Here is an 11,465-nt window from a genome sequence, read left to right as displayed (position 1 = left end):
CACACTTTTTAAAACTTTGTTTTTCTTTTTTTGGTCTGTGTTTTCTTTCACAGCATGACTAATGTGGAAATATGTGTTACGGGACTGCACTTGTATGACCTATATCAAATTGCTTGCCTTCTCAATAAGGGGAAAGGAGAGGAAGGGAGGAAGAGAATTTGGAAATCAAATTTTTTTGAAAAAACAAATATTAAAAATTATTTTTATATGTGATTGGGAAAAAAATAAAATATTAAATTAAAAACATTATCTCTTCTCAATCTATTTTCCAGGTCAGTTGGTTTTTTATGAGATATTTCACATTTTCTTCTATTTTTTCATTTTTGTCTTTGTTTTATTGTTTCTTGAAGTTTCATGGCTTCCACTTGCCTAATTCTAATTTTTAAGGAATTATTTTCTTTAGTGAGCTTTCATGCTTCTTTTTCCATTTGGCCAATTCTGTTTTTTAAGGGGCTATTCTCTTCACTATTTTTGTTCCTTTTTTTTAAAAACCAAGCTGTTAATTCTCTTCATAATTTTCTTGCATCATTTTCATTTCTTTTCCCAATTTTTCTTCTACCACTCTTACCTTTTCTTGAATGCTTCCAGGAATTCTTGTTGGGCTTGCAACCAATTAACATTTTTCTTTGAGTCTTTGATTGTAGGTATTTTCATGTTGTTGTCTTCTTTTAAGTTTTGTTTTAGTCTTCCCTGACACCATAGCAGTTTTTTATGGTCAGGACTTTTTTTGTTGTTTGCTCATTTTCCAGCCTATTTCTTGACTTTGAACTTTATGTTAAAGTTGAATTCTGCTCACCTGAAGGTAAGGAGACACTGTGCCAAGCTTTAGGCTTTTTTGGGCTCCTGTTTTCAGAAAGTTAGTTCTGTGGGTCTGCAAGTTTTTGGTGCTTCTAAGGTAGTGTGATTGGAGAGAAATGTGGTCACTGCTCTTGTGATCTGTGTTCTGGTCTTTACTCAGTAGGACCCCAGGTCTCCTGCAGCCACAAGCACTAGTATTCCTCTTGGTCCTAGAACTATGACCAATTACCCTTCTCTCCTGTAGCCCTAAGTGCTAGTGCTCCTTTCTGCTTTAGGACTGGGATCTGTGCCCGTGCTTCCTTGTGAATGGCCACAAGTGTTCCTCTCCAATCTGGAACTATATCCCAGAACTGTGTATGGGCAATAGAATTACCAATCAGTGCCATTGTCACCAAGTGTGAGCAAAGCGTCCTCTGTAATCTCTTTCTGAATAGTTGTCTGACGCCGTTAATGTTTCTGGGCTGAGAGCTCCTGAAGCTGTTGCTACTGCTGCTGCTGCTGTTTTCAGGACCGCCTCCAAAACCTACTACCAGTACTGCTGCAGTGCTCTGGACTTGTCCCCACCCTTGTGTCACAGACTTCCCCTGCAGATCTCCTATATTGTCTTGTACTGGGAAAATGTCTCACTCTGACCTTTTGTTGTCTCTGCCACGCCAAGATTTGATTCCAGGCATTATAATGACACTTCAATTCTTAAGTGTAAATTAGAGGTGTGGGGGAGTATTCTGGAGGAGGTGCTATAATAGTATCATAGTTTTAGAGCTGGAAGGGACTTTAGCCCAATTTCATTTTTCAGAGGTAGAAATTGAGGCAGAGAGAGGTTAAATGATTCACAGTAAATTATTCAGAGCTAAATGACACAGCTAGTAAATGGTGGAGTCTGATTTAAATCCATTGATTCCACATCTAGTGCTTTTAATTGAGAGTTAGAAAACATGTGTCCCATTCTTGGATTTGTCCCTAACTTGCTGACAAGGCATTTTATCTCTTTAAACCTCAATTTCCTGTTAAATAGGGAAAATAATAATTCAACTACCTGCCTAAGAGGGCTTTGGGGAGATGGGAATAAAATAAGATAATGTACATAGTAATAGAGAAGCAGTGAGTCATAGTATAAAAAGCCCTGGACCCAGAAGCAGGAGCCTTACATTCAAATCCAAGAACCACTATTTATTATTTGTGTAACCATGGACAAATCACTTAATTTTTTTGAGCCTCAGTTTCCTCATCTGTAAAATAATTGAGGTAATAATTTCTATTAATTGTAAAACTTACAGTACAGGATTGAGAAGGTAAACACTTCTCTATACCTTAAAGTGCTCCTACATTATATGTTCTAAGACCTTTTCCAGAGCTAACAGTCTGTATTCCACTAAAATTCTATGATTTTGTGAATAGGAAAGAAGGAGAAGAAGGAAAGAAGGAGAATTCATGGGGGCAGAGCAAAGAAAAGGAGGAGGTAGGGAGGGACAGAACGATTGGGGAAGTAGCTATTCCTAGAGTGAAAATGAAATTCGAGGAAAAAACTGTGCCCTAGGTGACTGGAAGTCTCACCTACTTTCAATGATTTTCAGGCTCTTCATGCAAATCCAAGCAAACAATTTCCCGGCCTCATTTGGAGCACCAGGAGGGCTGATTCGATTTCAGGAGCAGTGGGGGACAGTCATCGGCCAAGCAGCTCCATCCTGAAAGCTGGAGATAAGAGGCAGAGAGGGCTCCCAATGCTAATTTGACATTTTCGGCCTTCAGATCACACACACACACACACACACACACACACACTCTTTCGGCCAACAGCTTTTCAGATCACACACACACACACCACAAAGACCTGCACAGCTCTGTAGCAACTTCAAGTCTCTTCCTCTCATCATTTTTCTGCTCCCAAGAATCCCTAGTACAAACTTGAATTCTTTCATAAAGATGAAGATGAAGATTGATGATGATTTCCATAAACTAGGAATTACAGAATTTAGGGCAAGTTCACCTGGGAGCGGGGGTGGGGGGTTCGGTCTAAGGTACCATCCCTTGCATGTGATTGAAGTAAACTGACGACAGAGGCAATGAGATTTGAGGCAGGCTGGGAGAAGAGGCTGGAGGAAAGAAGAGGATTGTGTTTCAGGAACTAGAATTATTAGAGAAGAGAGAAAGCAATGGAGATAATGAGATTGTAGCGTTAAGGATCTGGCCGGGATGGAGTGAATTTCAAAGGAAGAGAAGTGGTAGTTGAGTTCATAATGGGGAGCAGGGAGGTTGCCAACTCTTCTTCCTGGTTCTGCTTGACAGGGTGTGTGGGAGGAGAAGACAGACCCGGAAAGGTTCTTACAGCCAGAGTAGTAGCTTTTGGGAAAAGCTAGGTTTCAAAAAGTACCAGAAGATGGCAGGAATGTGAGGGGAAGAGATCTAGGATAAAGTTTGTTAACAATAAAGACAGACTCCAAAAGGTATAGTAGAAAGGGAGGAAAAGGAGGATAGGGGCTGGGGAAGACTAGAGCTGAGTTTTCTAAGGGAGGGGGCATGGCTCAGGCATGCCACTTTCACCATTAGTCCCCTCCCCTAACTCCATCCCAGGCTGATCCTGGGTGGTACACTTGGCTATATAGTGCATTTGGGAGGTTCCGCCCTAGTAGTAAGGTGGGCCCTAGGGGAGGGACTTTGATGGCACAGAGTCCTCGGGGCCACATGAAGGGCCAGGATAGGAAGAATTGGATGTTGATGCTTAGGGCAAGGCTTTAGCCACCTCATGTTACTTTTGGCTCATAATGATAACTCATATTTATGTACTATCTTTCTTTTGACAAATCACTTTTTTCACAACAGCCCTTTGATGCAAATAGTACCGTATAATTGCCATTTTACAGATGATGGAATTAAGATTCCAAGAAGCGAGGCACCTTGAGTCAAGTCATAGAGCTGGTGAGGGGCAGTTGGTCAGTCAATTAACTAATATTTATTGTGCCTACTGTGTGCCAGGCACTGTGCTAAGTGCTAGGGATATGAGAAAGGCAAAAGATAATCCCTGTTCTCAAGGCACTCACAATCTAATGGAGGAGACAACATGGAAACACTGTGCACAAAAAAGATATATGTAGTATCGATTAGAAACAATAAAAAGGGAAAGGCATTAGCATTAAGGGGCGGGGGGCAGGAAAGGTTTCCTGCAAAAGGTGTCATGGTCAGAATGACACTTTAGGAAGATCAATTTGATAACTAAGTGGAAGGTGGGTCCAGAACCAGAACTAGAGATCCCTACATCTTCTGTCACCAAGTTCTGTGCTTTCTCCACTTTCTCGAAAAGGAACAAAATGACATCACTCTGCTGGGGTCAAGGTACAGTGTGTCTGCCTGGATGATTAGACTAATATGAGCTCAGGAGGCTCTAGGACAGGTTGGGTACATATAATCACTATATCACAAAGTAAGATGCTAGGGAGGTGGGGGTTTGGTGCTGAGAAAGGTCTCTTATCTTGGCCAAGCAGTGGTTACATTGGGTGGGAATGGGGTAAGCAGAGGAATGAGGTACACTAATGAAGGAGGACATTCTGGAAAACAGGTTATTATGGTGATGGGTTGGAAAGCGGCAAAGAAGGAAGAGAAAAGGACATGGAGAGAAAGGAGGAACCTATAAGGACAATGAGCAGGGAGATAACCTCACAAGACGTAACTGGGCAAGGGCAATGCAGCTCTCTAAATTAGAAGTTCTCAAACTGTAGTCTAGTAACCCCTGGGGATCCCACACTAGCCGCATGACCCTGGGCAAGTCACTTAACCCTGTTTGCCTCAGTTTGTTCATCTGTAAAATGAGCTGGAGAAGGAAATGGCAAACCGCTCCAGTAACTTTGCCAAGAAAATCCCAAATGGGGTCATAAAGAGCCCGATACAACTGAAAGAAACAAACAAAAACAGAAATTCAACAACAACAAGGACTCTTTCAGGGGATCCAAAAGATAAAAACTATTCCATAATGCCTTTTAGTTTCTAATATAGTACATATTGATAGGTGTAACCCACATAAGAACTCTTTGGGTGGGATGGTCCTCAACAATTTTTAAGGGTTTAAAGGAGGCCTGAGAACAAAAATCTTGAGAATCACTACGCTAAATCCTCAGAAAGCATTGAAGGATGGTGGCAAACTTATCTATTGATGAGCATGCAATGAAGAGTCTCAGCAGGCAGAGAACAGATGTGTAACAGAAACCCTTCTACAGGATGATCTGTTAGAGAGGTAGTGTGGGGTAGCAAAACAGGGGAATGGATGATTCCAGTGCCTACCATTATAATAACATGAGGTGTTTGGATTAGATGATTTCTAAAGTCCTGGTTGTTGCTGCTAATTGTTCAGTTTTTTAAAAAAATTTTCAGTCATGTCAGGCTCTTTGTGACCCCATTTGGAGTTTTCTTGGCAAAGATCCAGGAGTGGTTTGCCATTTCCTTTTCCAGGTCATTTTTACAGATGAAGAAACTGAGGCAAATGCAGTTAAGTGACTTTCCCAGGGTCACACAGCTAGTTGTCCTAACTCCAGATCCAGCACTCTATCCACTGTGCCACCTAGCTGCCCCTCTGATGTCCTTACCAGCTCTAAGAATTTATGTTTTATGATCCCTCTCAGCTCTGACAATCTATATTCTAGGTTCCCAGGTACCCTCCAGCTCTGATATCCTAGGATGCACAGTCCAGCATCCTTCATTTTATAGTTAAATGGCATGTTATAGAGCTTTTTATCTTCCACAAAGTCCTACTTGGATGCCACACTGTGGTGTGAAGGGGAACTTAGGTTCTTGAGGGCTTTGCCAGTTGAATGCAAATTCTGGAAGGTTCTTCCATTCTGGTATAAGATGGAAGAGGTGGTAATTAGGGGAACCTCTGACAAATCTGGTGAGTTCTCCAAATTAACAGGATGATACATATATATATATATATATATATATATATATATATATATATATATATATATATATATATATATATATATATATATATATATATATATGTAGCATGGACCAATCTGGTGAGTTCTCCAAATTAACAGGATGATATATATATATATATATATATATATATGTAGCATGGACCAATCTGGTGAGTTCTCCAAATCAACAGGGTGATATATAATATGATATGATATGATATGATATGATATGATATGATATAATATGATATGATATGATATATATATATATGTCATGGGCCTTTGAGAGAAGGGGCACTTTCCATGGAGCCCCTACCCCCTTGTCCAGAGGACACAAGGAACTCCTTTGATTGACCTCTTGTGAGTTGGGCTGCCCTTGAGAATGATGATTGAGATTTAATGTGCATGGACTCTTGTTGGAAGAATTCAGTGATACTGTGAGTTATCAGTGTTGTTTTTATTATGTTTCCAAAGAGAACAAGAAATAATTTCATGGGATACTTGGTCATAATAATTAGTACAGTTATTCCTTCCACATCACAACTTTCCCCATCATGATTTCGATATATCACAGGTTGGCAAAAGAAACTAAATGGGAATTTTAGGGGAGTTTTGTGGAAAGTGCAGACAAGACACAAAGGCCAAGAGACCAATACTTAACCCAAATTTAATAATAAAGTGCCATAAACACCCCATAAAAGAAAAAGAAAAAAATTCAGCCTTCTCTGGTATAAATGGAGGACCAAAAATTTTATGTGGATTTTCCAGATCATGGGGGCATCGTATCCCTAATTCCCATGATGTGGAAAGGAAAACTATAATGCTCATGATAAGCATAAAAAACCTCAATATGAAAATAACTCCATTGTATCTACCAATATCTGTTGCAGAGGGTGAGGAGACAGAGAAAGTCTGTGAAGCACTAACTCAAGAAGACTCTCCAAATTAAATCTCTCTATAAAATATTATGGTGATTTTAGGACAAAGTTGGGTATAGGGAAGTATGGCGAAAAATGTTGAAAAATATGACCCAAGATTCAGAAACAAGAAACCAAAGGATTATAAACTAATCAGATTCACACTTAGATGTCATGAATTCTTTCTCCAAGAGAGCTGAAAGGTGCTAAACATGGAGAGTGTAAAATATCACATAAAATTAAACTGATTGTATCTTAATGGAAAGGGTCCAACTGATATGGGGTTAATTCCTGAAACAGTTATCTGTCCACATTGACCATTTACTTATTAGAGCAAAGACAAAAATCCATACCAAATTAGGAGAGAAAAAGAGAAAAATGAGAAGACATGGCTTGCAATGGAGGCAATTCCAATCTGAGTAATTTGAAAAAGGGAACCAAGAGTGTGCCCTATCTTTGACCAGCCATGTTTGGTGTTTTATTATCCCATCAAGGAGCACTTCTTCACACTTCATAAAGGGGTAACAGAGTGTAGTGCCCTTCTGTTTAACACATTAACAACTTGTAGTCTCCTTTGTCTGACACTTCAGTGATTTTATCAGCTGGACTGGGAAGAAATCAAGTGTCTTACTCAACTCACTAACCCCATCCGTTTACATTTTATCAGGATATATACAGCACATTGAGGGTGTTAAGATAAGATCTTGAAGATCTCACTTGGCTTTATCATTCTAAGATTCCAGAAGATAGAGCCAAAATAACCCTGGGAGCACTCAAGTGCCAATGGGTGGATTGGTTTCTTGGGGTACAGAGTAGGACTCCTCTTGTGTAGCCTGGAGTGTCCATTGCATATTTTACACCTTTGACAGTGGGAACAGTAGCTGCTTAAATCTGGCACTCCCTGCTTAGGTTGTTGAGTCTTCTTGAGGAAACGTACAGAAAAGCACTGAATTTGGAGACAGATGTCTTGGATTCAAGTACTGACTGTCACTTGTTAGCTGTGTAGCTTTGGGTAAGTCACGACTTTCTGAGCCTCAATTTCCTCATCTTTTAAATGAGCTCAAAATATTGATATTATCTACCTTTTGGGTTTGTTTGGGGGAAAAACTGTGAATGAATTTATATACTTTGAAAACATAAAGGGCTATATCAGCTGAGCCTTTGGGACTTCCCGGCCTTTCCACCTGCCCTGCAGCTGAAACTGCTTTTATGTGTTATCGCCCTCAATTGTAGTGTGAGCTCCTTGAGAGTATGGGCTGTCTCATTTCTTCTGTTTGTGTTTCTAGTGCTTGGCACTTGGTAAACATGTAATAATTTCTTTTTCATTTATTCATTCATAAATTAAAAGCCAGTCTTTGGATGAATCAAGGAAACTGATTGTCCCCGGAGTCCTGCAATGGTATTTAATTGTTTTCCCTAAGAGGAGATTCTGATGAATCCCAATGCATCTTTTAAAAAGAGTTTTATTAATGTCTTTTGTCAATACATCTTTTATAACCACACCTTTACCTGTTGAACAGGTTTTCATCTTACTGGGAGGTCCTTTTTCTATACTTGTTTTCTTATCTGTTCCATAAATAGGAATTATTTTTGCATGCTTATAAAAGTTTCTACTCTGTTGCCTGTATAAATGAAGTGCTGGTGCAAGTATTTTTTGTGCCCTCTTACAGGCTGCCTATATGCATATGCTCTAGAAATCTATCTCTTCTTGAACAACAATAAACCCCATTAAGTTATTTCAGGCTTATAGAATTTTTTTAAGAAGCTTTTTGAACAGGATTTCATCTTGCTGGAATTTTCTCATTTGTTGCATTTGAAAAATATTTTCATTTATATCTTTTGTTTTTATATTACTTACATTTTTCCAGTACATTCCTCCCCTTCTCCTTTCTCAGAGAACCATCCCTTATAGCTAAGAATGAAAAAGAGAAAGCATAACAGCACAGCACAACTAAACAACACTGAAAAAGTCTATACTATAAAATTATTTGTAGTGTTCCATACCAACCTCTGCCAAAGAGAGAGAAACAGAGACAGAGACAGAGAGACAGAGATAGAGAGTGTTGCCTTCTCATATCTCTTCTTTTTTAAATGTTTGTAGCTTTATCCTTAGACTCTTTTCTTTATGTCAGCAGTTCTTTCTAGCCTTCATTTTTTTCATGTTAAGTATTAAAGATTTCCACCTATTTTCTCAAATTTCCTTATTCTTTAGCAGTTAACTAAAATAAATGAGAATGCTGAATATCTCTAAACTTAAAAAGTCCTTAATATCTTATTCATTGTATTTGAGGGTTTTCAGTTTTCTCAGGGAGAAAAAAATTAATTTAGTCATAACTGTATGTATTGTCCATCTGTTACTTTTACAACACAGTCCTGGATAGTAAAATTTGGTGTATGTTGTCTTAATTTATGTTGCATGGGGAAGGAGAAATCATCAAGAAAATCTTTAACCATAATGTGGAAAACCTTGAAAGTCCATGCTTTGCCCTCAAGGTTCAATTATTATCTTTTATCCATTGCTCAATCTATTTTATTATCTGATCTAAATCATTCTCTAGTTCTGGTACATTGATAGGCAGATGGTGTACTATTTCATGGTCGTAGAAGGCCATGGCTTCTTCGTAAAGAATTTGGAAAATTTCACACTGAATATTGTCCTGTAGTTTCTTTACCCCTCTTTTCAATTCTTGTGTATAATACAGAATTATCTGTTTGAAGCACAAAAAAACAATATGAAACCATCATTCAGGGAAGAAGTCATAGCTATGGTAGTCAACAATAACTCCATCTTTCATTTTATTTTCTAACTCATCAACTACTTTGTCTTGATCCAAAACAGGCCATTCATATTCTTCATCAAAGCCGTCATGTAACTGTCCTTCTTGTGCTAAATCGCCCACATTAATGTGTGTCAGTTCCATTTTTGATGCAAGTTCTTCACCTAGTGTGGTCTTTCCAACCCCTGGTGTACCCATGAGTAGGATGTTGGGCAGCCTCATGGTCACAGTGATGCTGACCCAGTCACCTACTCTCCACAAGGAAGCAGCAGGCAGAAGGGGCTAGGCAGGAACTGAGGGGGCGGGCCCCATATCTCTTCTTTAAGGCCAAAGTAGGTCATTATCTTTTGTGTTTCATTTTTTTACCTCCAGATGAAGGGAAGCTGTCTGTGCTTTGTTCCAGAGAGGAGTATGTGAACTCCCCCAGAATGACCTTTTGGGGCAGAGTACTGGATACTGGTGAGGCAGAGTAGCTCAGGCTAACTAGTATAGCATCCTAAAAGGATAGGATCCTTACCCTGTAGCAACCAGCCAGAGCCCAGAGAATGGGAGAAGACTAAACAGCAATCAGAAACCAGAATCAGTAAAACAGAATGACAGAAGTCTCTGACTGAACTTAACCTAGCCCTAGGATTGATGCTTCTGAGTGGGAGCAATAATTGAAGGCCATGGTTTCACTTGACATTGCTCTCAGTCCATGTACCAATGGTACGTCAGCTTTGATGGCCCGGCTCCACTCTAAAAACCCAGGGAATATGTCTTTTGTCAATTACAAAGAAATTAAGCTGTTTTAAAAGAATTATAGGTATCAGAGATGGAGTGGATCTTAGAACATAAAAGACTAGCACTGGAAGGACCTCAGAGACCATTTGGTCCAACCCCCTCATTTTAAAGATGAGGTCCAGGAAAGGGAAGAGATGTGATTAAAGTGATTAATGTGATAGCTGATTTAGTGACTGTTACTCAGATTCTCTATCTCCCAGTCTAGGACTTTTTCAAAATTAGACTTTCAGTCATTTATTCATACCTCTGTGTGAATGATCATATTATTCTGGAAAAGGTAGTTCTGGTCAGGATATCAAAGTGTGGCTTTGGGGCAACCTGGAGTAGCATGAGTGCATTTAGCTTCTTATTTATAATGAAGAAGGACTAAGAGGTGTCAATGTTGTTCTCTATGCTGGACCTGAGTTAAAATCCTGTCTGTCACTATCTGTGTGACTTTCTACAGGCCACAATCTCTCTAGGCCACAGTGTTCTTATCTGCAAAATGAGGGGGGTTGATTAGAAATCAGAGGCATTAAATTTGTGGGGAAAGCAGCCCCATAAAACTCAGAGAGCAGCCAAACTAGATTAAAATGTAATTGGGAAATGTCTAACAAAATAAATAAAAATACAACATAGTTAATGTTAATTTGTGGTTTTCTAAGTTAATATTCAGCTAGCAGAGATCTCTTTCTATTTGAATTTGAGCTAGATAACTTCTTATGTCTCTTCTAGCTCCAGGTCTATGATCCTAATGTACCTGGGGTCTGCTACATGTGCCCAGCTCCTTGGAGACCTTGCCTCTGCAGACAGGCTTGCCTTCTCCTTCCCTTCGCCTCACTTCTATCCATCCACCGCTAAAATGCTCCTGATTAGTGTCTGATATATCTTAAGTTGTATAGTTCACTGACTTATTGACAACTCAAAGGTTGCATTTTCCGGGAATCTTTGCTTGATGTTTCCCATGGAAGAAACTTACTTTATCCCTTCAGATATCATATAGAACTTTGTCTGAGGCTTGACTATATGTTTAAAATGTGTTATTTCATATTATTGCTCTCTCTTTGCATGTAATATCCCCTTACTAGACTATAAGCTGGATGAGGGCACAGACCAAAGGATGGTATAGTGGGTTTCTAGCACTCTGTGGTGGAATTTCTTTATTAGGTATATTCACAATACCAGAGGATGGTATTTGGGGGGTATCCTTTAGTTGAGTTTCCTCTAATAGCTCATCATGGTGTGTGAATGATCCTGGGCTCCCAAAGGCTATGACAGCAGAGGCCAAGCTCAGGTAGGTC

General features: G+C 39.4%; 1 pseudogene; it reads right to left on the bottom strand.

The window, feature by feature from the left end:
* Window positions 1–9,120: 9,120 nt before the first annotated feature.
* Window positions 9,121–9,624, bottom strand: LOC118844542 (annotated as a pseudogene).
* Between the last annotated feature and the right edge of the window lie 1,841 nt (window positions 9,625–11,465).

This window comes from Trichosurus vulpecula, chromosome 3 (genome assembly GCF_011100635.1).
Source record: "Trichosurus vulpecula isolate mTriVul1 chromosome 3, mTriVul1.pri, whole genome shotgun sequence".
In the NCBI taxonomy this organism is placed as follows: domain Eukaryota; kingdom Metazoa; phylum Chordata; class Mammalia; order Diprotodontia; family Phalangeridae; genus Trichosurus; species Trichosurus vulpecula.
The sequence above is the reverse complement of the archived record's forward strand: the minus strand, read 5'-3'. Positions and strand labels throughout refer to the sequence as shown.